We start from the raw sequence: 8,749 nt of genomic DNA on the forward strand, positions 1-8,749 counted from the left end.
CCTAGCGCCGGGCTGGGTTACCAGCCCGCATTGCAACCTTGGTTAGACCTTCTTTGCCATTCTCAGCCCATCGGCTGTCTTGTTTACTCAGACTGTAGGTTCTTGGAGGCAGGGACTTATGTGTGGACTATACTTAGCGCGAGGGGTTTCAGGCTTGGCTGGGTTCTCTAATAGCAATGAATAGTCCATTAACGAAAAACAAACTACTTGATTAAAAGAAAGCTATTTAGAATACAAAGTCAAAGTACTGCCAACTTTAATAGTTATCTCTCCAACCTTCAATCTGCCTCTAAAAATTTTCAAAATTAATAAATTTAAAAGATGTACCATGTTTTCACCTCCACTAACTCCTATTACAAGTTGAAAAGACAAGGGGGTGCATGCCTCTAGAGGCACGAGGTCCTCTGCTGTGCTTTAAAGCATCCTGGAAGGATGGAGAGGTTAAAGTTTCTCCCAGGGCTGCAGGAAACATTTATAATAGTGAGCATCAGACAGACCAGTGCAAAGGCTCCTCACAGGTTTCCTTCCATTGCCTTCCAACAAATAAAATGCTTATTTCGCATCTCTGCAGAAATGAGAAAAATTTGGAGACATTTCTGGTATTTCCAGCTCTTACTGATGAGGTTAAATAGGTTTTGGACTCTCCCTGAACCTCCTGCTTGTTCCCCAGGAATCACTGGCGGGGGGGCTGGGATGTGTTGCTATTACAGCCGCCTCCACAGCCATTTTTATTTGACCTTTTCTTTCTTGCCTTTTGTGCTTCTTTTATCAGACATCTGCAGTTAGATTGCTCTTTTCCTGGATTTAGCAGCACTCCAGGCCTCCCACTCCTGGTTTTATGGAGTGTTCAGTGATCAGTAGGGCAGTTTTTGTATAACTTTGCAAACAACACAGAATAAAAGCAAACCCAGCACTGATGTTTCTTATTTAGCCACACTGTTAAACCGTCTCCATCTACCCCAGCTTCTTGAGTGTGATTATTTTAGAGGGGCTTACTCAGTGCTTATTGCTTATATGTAGCTGATTTAAACTCCCTGCTGATAGCAGAGGCTCTGTGTGCAGACCTGAGCCTGGATCAGGATTTGGTGGGGCTGGGGGGGGCACAGATCTCATTTTTGTAAAAAAAAAATCCCTTCCTGTGATACCTGTGGGTTCCTTTGAAGTTCTTGATCCAACTCAGACCCCAGCCCACATTGCAGCTCAATACTGAATGCTTTGCTGGTGTAAATCAGCAGTTTCCATCCCTCCAGGTGTGAGACTTGTCTATTCCTCCTTCCCACCTCAGTACACTCATCTTCACAGAACCCAGACACTGCCCCTCCGGTAGAGGTGATGTTACGACAAGGAGAGACTAACCGGTAGCCTCAGCAAGTTGCTGTGTATTTTCAGCTGCAAGTAAATAGCAAGGATTTACCCAAGGACCTGAGTCCCATCAGGGATCCACAGGAGCTGATCCCTACCACCACTGGGGACCTTTGGAAATGACACAAGGTATTTCACAAGTTGCAAAGTGCCATCTTGAATCCTCTGAGCTGGTGTTGAATGGGCACCACTCGTGACTGACTCCCCCTGCATGATCATAGCCCCCATCCCAACGGTTGACACATCTAATGCACATGCAGCCCGATGGCCTCTCTGCCATCGTGATGTGTCTTGGGGAGTAGGAGGGATGCAGATCTGAGGAGTGCTGCAGTGCCTCTGTGAGGCGGAACTCCTAGGGGGGCTTGCTCTCAAAAGAGTCTCGCTGCAGCTCATGCATCACTGCCTGCCCATGGCTTCTTCGACCTCAGGAGCCACCATGAGCCAACCCCTCCGGAACAGCAATGCAGAGCACAGGGAAACAGAGAGGTGTGGATCTGGGTCCAGGAGCCATGTTCAAGGGCACCTGAGAGGTGCAGATCAGAGTGGAAGCCCAAAGTCCCACATGGCAGGTTTCTACACCAGCCCATGGACACTTCTGGAGTTCCCGGAGGTCCTGAAGACAGATCCCAGCCGTTTCACGTATCTGTGGAAATCCCCTGCCCCTAAAGTTCCTAGGAACCCATTTTCTGTCTAAGCCCATATTTATTTTTCAATATGAAACCCAGAGGATTAAATAAATTTTATAGAGTGTCCTGATAGCAAAACAGACGGGTATCTCCCTTTTTTCACTCAACGTATCCTGTCTTTAGTCATTAAACACAACCAACAGCATGCACATTTCATGAGCAGATAGTTAAATTTTAATTTCCCCATTGAATTCATTAAGGTGTGATCATGCATCTGAACTGAATTTAGCAACCTGGCAAGGAACCAAATTAAACATGACATAGTGACAAGGTTTCCTTTTTCATTGTACTTGATCACCCTCCCCCACCCTTGCCCTATTAAAATAAGTGTTGTTTCTTTCTCTCTTCAATGTTTCTTAATCAAAGTCTTTGCTAAAATGAAGGAAGAGTGTCCTGCCTTAAGCACCAGTCAGAGACGTATACAATGCACTAAAAAGAGGTCTGACAGAATTTATTGTTCATGTTGGCAGATGGAGTAATTGCAACAGAGGCAAAAAAAATCCAGGTGTTTTGCAGTGGCTGATGGTGGTCTCTGGTATAATACTTCATTTATTACATCAAATATATTGCACGCAGGCAGAGCTCGCAGCAAATGCGCTTTCTGCACTTCAAGCCTCCCTCCTCTCCGCATCCGTGATTCCTTGTAGGAGAAAAAGGTTCTTCTGAGTGCAGGAGGCTGCTGGTGCAGAAGAGGAGAGATCCAAGGCGCAGCAAGGTGGACCCTCTCCCTCGACTGGGGCATTGGGGGCTGCCCTCCTCCACAGTCTGCCCAGCACACCAGTGCTGAGCTCCACAAGTTATTTCAGTCACTAACTTGCACTTCCTCCGCCCACCCCAAACTTTATCTTCTCTGCTGTCTTGAGAACAAGAGTGGGCAAAACCAGCTAACTCTGGGGGAGACACACATGATGTTACTCAGAAGAAGAACTAATAAGATACAGGTCAAGGGGGCAGCAGAAAAGCCTGTGTGCAGTTCCCTCAACACATCACCCCATCCTGGGGCTCTTCTCCCCTCTCATCTCTTTCCTGGAGAGCTTGTCCCTTTCCTAATATCTTCCAAGGAGCGAAGATCTGCCCCACTTCTCCCACACCCCTCCGTCCCAGGGCTTCAGGTCCTTCTTGTTCAGGGAACAGGTCTCTGGGCAAGGGGTCCGAGTGCTTGGCAGTGTGGCAGGAGGAGGAGTTTGTCCCTTCCACTCAAATCTGGGAGGTTCCCAGTAACCTGCGGGCGCCTGCAAAGAGACTGCTCATTCAGGGGGAGAGGAATGGGTCTGGTGTCCTCCATGGGGGGACCTGGCTCCGGATGAGACTTTCACTCTGTGCCCAAATACTGTGTTATCCTTGTGTTCCCAGCATGGGCAAGAGTTGGGGAAACCACTTGTTACCATGCTGCCATCTGCACTCCTGAGCGTGGTGTGTGGTCTATGCAAGAAGCTGGTAACGAGCCAAGATGTGCTTTTGAGACGTCTGTGTACCTGATGTCTCATATAATATTTAGTGCGAGCAACTTAGCAACCCATGATAAAACAACCATCCAGCTGGGTGGGTGGCAGTCACACCAGCAAGCCAGCTCGAAACAAAGTGGGAATTGCTTTTAAAACACTTACTGCTCAGTCCAAGAAAAGTCATCACAAGCATTTGAGTTGCTGATGAGATGGGATGTGAGTACAGGCATTCTTTAAGAACCCAGGAGACCTGGCTCCACATAGGGCAAAAGAAAGACTATTACACTGATGTATGAAACGAACCTCCATGGAATTGTAGCTGGGGCCTGGTGCAGGAGGGAAGTGTTTGGAGATGAGGATAACACCTGGAAGATGGATTGTTGCTGTGAACGCTTATCGCCAGCTCTGAGATCAGAGTCATGTCAGGGGAGGTATACGCTTGTTAAACCTCAGCTCAGTTTGTGTTTTGTATTTGTTTTACTTCTCACCTTTTGATTCCAATCTTGTACCTACAAATCTGACCTTAAATCTTAGAAGTCTGCTCTCTCCTCAGTATTACTGTGAAACGTGGCTGGTATTTAGGGCACAGTGAAATACGGTGAAAGGGATGAACTCAGAATGCCCCATCTGCCTGGAAATGGCAGATCTGAACCGTGCCTGGGCGGCCTGGGCTCAGGGGAGGCCTGCTATCCTGCCAAATGCACGGTGGGGGGGTTTGCTGCCACACAGCAGCTTTTGGGCAGGAATTCCCACTAATCCCCACTTACAGCCCCCCTCCAGCAGAGAGAATGGCAGGATGCTCTGCAGCCCCGGACGAAGCCCTTTCGTCTCACGGTCTGCTGGAAAACGAACAAACTAATTTCCAGGAGCTAAAGCAGTCGGGAATGATATTTCACAGAACCAGTAGGTGCTCTGAATGCTGACACAATGTTCTCTGAAAATGACCACAATTTGTCTCGGTGGCTAATCAGCCCTGCTGTTACAAAAGTGTGCCGCCTCTCTCATTTACATGTGTCTGGCTCTAACTTTCAGCTATTAGGTCTTCGTTCAGTCGTTCCCTGCAAAATTAAAGAGCCCTTTAGTACTCTATATTTTCCCTGCAATGGTTCTCATGCAGTATAATCAAGTTACCTCTTGATCTGTCTCAGATGAGCTAAAAAGACTGAGCACACTGTCTCTGGGAGACAGTTCTGCCATTTCTGACAATATCTGGAAGGACTTCCACTGCCCACACATCCCCCTCTAATTTTTAATAACCTCTTTGAAATGTCAGCACCAAAACTGAGGACTTTCTTCCAGCCATGAACACAGGGAAAGTCAGTTCCAGACTCCCACTCATTAATTCCCCTTTTAATATTTCCCAGCATCACGTAAGCCCATTTTCAATGCTGCCGCCACGGGGGCTCCTGCCCAGCTGCCCATCAGAGACACTCACTCCCACACCCCTGTTGGAAGCTCTGCTTCCACAAATAGTTTCTGTTTTGGAGGCCTGGCCTTCATTTGGTTTTTCTTCAATAAGTGACCTCGAATTTGTTGTTATTCAAATTATACATTGTTTGAATGGACCCGATTTATTAAGGAAATCAGGTTACTCTGCACGATCTTCACTGTTGTTAATTGCTCTGCCAATCTTTGTGAGATCTGTAAATATCAGCAGTGATTTTCTTCCAGATCATTGCTAAAAATATTGAATAACTTGGCCTGGAAGTGGTCTTGGCAGAATCTAAAAGTAACATCCCCATTCAGCCATGCCTCCCCGCTGCTAACCGCTTTTTGAGAGCTGTCAGCTAACCCAACCTCAGTCCATTTAACATGCACCCTGCTAATTTGGCACAGAGTTCATTATAAATATATCAGAATGTTGTGCAACAGGATACCCAAAGCCTAGCAGAAATCAATTCTTCTTTTTACAAGACTGGTTTCTGGGCAAAACAAAGGAAAAGAAGAAAACAGCAAAACTTATTGATTGGTTTAATCACATCCTCGCCGTTTGTTCTCTGTTGAGCCCTTGACGGATCTCTCATTCCTTTGCAGGGACTAGCGTAAAGTTAAACTGAGCAGTAAACATCCGAGTTGTATATACTATTTTTGAACACTAACACACCATTGGCATTCCTTCAACTTCCTGCAGATCTCCAGGTAATCCAAGATTTTGAAAAATTAGCTCAACTGGGCCAGAGCTCAACTTAGCCAATTATTTTAGGACTCCTGGGTGAAAATCATCACGGTCTGCTGCTTTAAAACTTTCCCCACTCAAAATAGTTACTGCAAGTATCTGGAAATTACTGAAATTACTAAACGACCAGAAAAAAAAAAGTAAAACTTGAAATGGTTACTAGTGGCCTGGAAAGTTGTGCTGCAGCCCCATATGACAGAGAGAACAAAGAGTTCTTTCAGCCAATTTGCAGAGTTGGTCTCTTTGTTTTGCTGCAGCGGAGAGGCTGGAGAAGATTTACAGCAGGAGACCCTGGAGATTAAAGGCAAGGATGCCCACCCTGGGAGGCAGGAGACGTGATGCAATTGTCCTAAAAGGAAGAGTTGTGGTCACAGTGAAACAAAAGATGACTGAATATGACCGCAAAAATGCAGAAAACGTTTTATGAGCCGTGACTTGCAAAATATCATCATGTTAGTTTATAGCTCAAAGCCGATTGCATTCCTAAGAGAAGTGAACACGGGTAGAGAAAATACCACTTGGGGGATGATCCCTCTGAAAGGTGGTGTGAAATGAGTAGACGATGCTTTTCTGCCAGGAACAATCCCTAATTCTGGAAGTAGGAGGTACACTTTGCTCCCCAAAGACAGGGTATGACAAGATCTCTCCCACGCTCCTGTGAATGTTTAATCATGAATCCAGAGAGAAAATCAGCAAGAAAGACTGTGAGCATCCACCTTGTCAGATGCCTACTGCTGTCTCCTGGGGTGACGGTGGTGGGCTCACGCCTCCCAGTGCTGGGCTCTTCTACCCCCTGCATGCTACTCCAGCACCTGGGCAAGGAGGTGGAACGAGGACTCCACTCCCGCCCGTTCTTCAACACCTCCTTCACTTTCCCAGCCTAATTTTACTCCTTCCAAAATGATTTCCTGAATTCATTTCAAGTTCTCATGAATTTCAGGGCAAAAGACACGAAGCTTTTCTGCGAATCAAGAGTTTACTTAATAATCGCCTTCTGCCAAGAGCAGTGTCCATTGAAACCGCAGCCTTTTGCATAGTTTGAGATTTATTTATCCCACGCTGTAACCGATGTTCTGTCGAAGGCAACGAAGACCCCTGAGGTTGTGCCTGTTGGGGAGCTGCCCCTGGCTGAGGCTACCTGCAGCACTGCCGCCGTCTTGGAGCTCACACCAGTGAGGATGGACGTGTTATTCCCAATGAATAGGCAGAGATTTGGGCTCAGGGTGAGCGACCCCGTGTCTGACACCACACCAGCTTTCACGGGCGCCGAGCCCAAATCCCTGGGAGCTGTGGCCATCACACTCTTTAATAGGTGACCAAAACCACAAGAAGCGGCTGTGAATGAGAGGGCATTCGCACAAAAGCCGACATTAACAACAGCAGAAGAAAAGGCTTGAATCATTCTCCTGTGAAATGTTAAGCTTAAGTACTGTTCCCCTGACACTGGCTTCTCATTCTCCCAATTTTTACCACATATTTTTGTTTCCTTCCACTTCATTTTTCCCTGCTCCTCTGGATGGCCCGGTCTGCTTGTTTGCGATAGATTTATGACTGTATTTTGTGTGATTAATAAAGTCTGCTGTGATTTATGTTTCGGGAGGCTTTAGCGATTCTACTTCCTTTTCCATTGCACAGTCGCTTTCTGGGATCGGCATTTTTGCACTATTGGAAGTGATTAGGTGTCTGTCACTCTATGAGAGTTCATCAGCCTTAATTCTTCACTTAGGCATATTTTGCTTTTGCTTGATTTATTACCTAAAGAAACCAAACTGATGTCAGCGATGTGTTTTGTGTGTGCGTGCGCACAAAGGTGGCTTTCTGCAGGGCTCCTTTCAGCTTACGGAGGACCAAGAACTGCATGTCCCCCCCAGGGCCTGATCCTCAGCTGAGGTGCATTAGTTTGACGCCCGGCGAGGGCTCGAGTGCATTGGCAGGCAGCGAGGTCCCTCCTGCCTCTGCCCGTGCCCTGTGCGGGCAGGCGTAAGGGCTCTCCAAGGCGACCAGCGCTGGTGGGCAGTCACGCTGCAACCCGGCCTGGTCCTGGCAGGATTTTTAAGAACAACTTGCACCAAAAAGGTCTGATTTTTCTGTTGTCTGGCGCCTTATGCAGCTGTGTATGTACATGTATATGTGTGGCTATGTGCCAGTGTAAAGGGGCAGGGCTGCATCCCAGCAAAGCTGACCTTTTCTCATCCACTTTGCCTTGACAGAAATGGTGGCACAAAGGTCTGGACAATGGTAATTCCGCCACAATTGAATTACATGCGTATTTTAATATAATTTTTTTTTTTTGCTTGGCAAGTCAGACCTGACAGCAGATCTTGTAGCTTTGCGGCTCTCGCTTGCAGCTGTTAATCAACAAGCCACTCGCTTGCCACAGAGTCGTGTTTCAAAGTCCTCCAAATTGCTTATGAACATACATTAGAAAAGCATCCACCCTCGCTTCCCCCCTGCCTGCGACAACCCACATAGCTTTGATTAAAAAGCAAACAGAAAGCAGGATGAAAACCCGCTTCCTGGGTTGCCTAATTAATGCCACTAGCGGTACCATTACCGTGTCAGCTTTTCCGCCTCAGTCGCTGAGAGGTTGCACTCCCCGAGAGCAGACGGCGGCAGGCCAGGTCCGTGGGGTACGGCAGGGGAAGAGCCCCCTCTTCCCAGAGACCAGCAAGAAAACTCACTTTTTGATTTGCCTTAAACATTTAAAAAAAAAACTCGATTGTGTTGCTGGATCTCAGTTTTTCGCTAGAACAACCTTCAGAAACGTCTGTATTTCTTGGGATATAGTGAACTTTCTCTCCGCCCCAGGTGACAATTACCTCAATTTTAGCTCAAAGCTAGTGCTGACAAAAAGAAAACAAATTTTAAAAGCACAAAAACCCCACCCCCCAGAACAGCAGTACAAATCCAGGCTTCCCAGTCTGCCCAGAACACCTGCTCCCGGTTTGACAGGGGCTGGAAAATCGGATGCTGTTCTTGGTTAATAAGCATCGCCAACAAATAAGGAAAGAACCAGGAGGCCAGTGACCCCTATGGACATCAGAGCTGACTCCCTGCAGAAGAGTCAAAGCAGCTCAACG

The sequence above is a fragment of the Phalacrocorax aristotelis genome, chromosome 20 (assembly GCF_949628215.1).
Source record: "Phalacrocorax aristotelis chromosome 20, bGulAri2.1, whole genome shotgun sequence".
In the NCBI taxonomy this organism is placed as follows: Eukaryota; Metazoa; Chordata; class Aves; order Suliformes; family Phalacrocoracidae; genus Phalacrocorax; species Phalacrocorax aristotelis.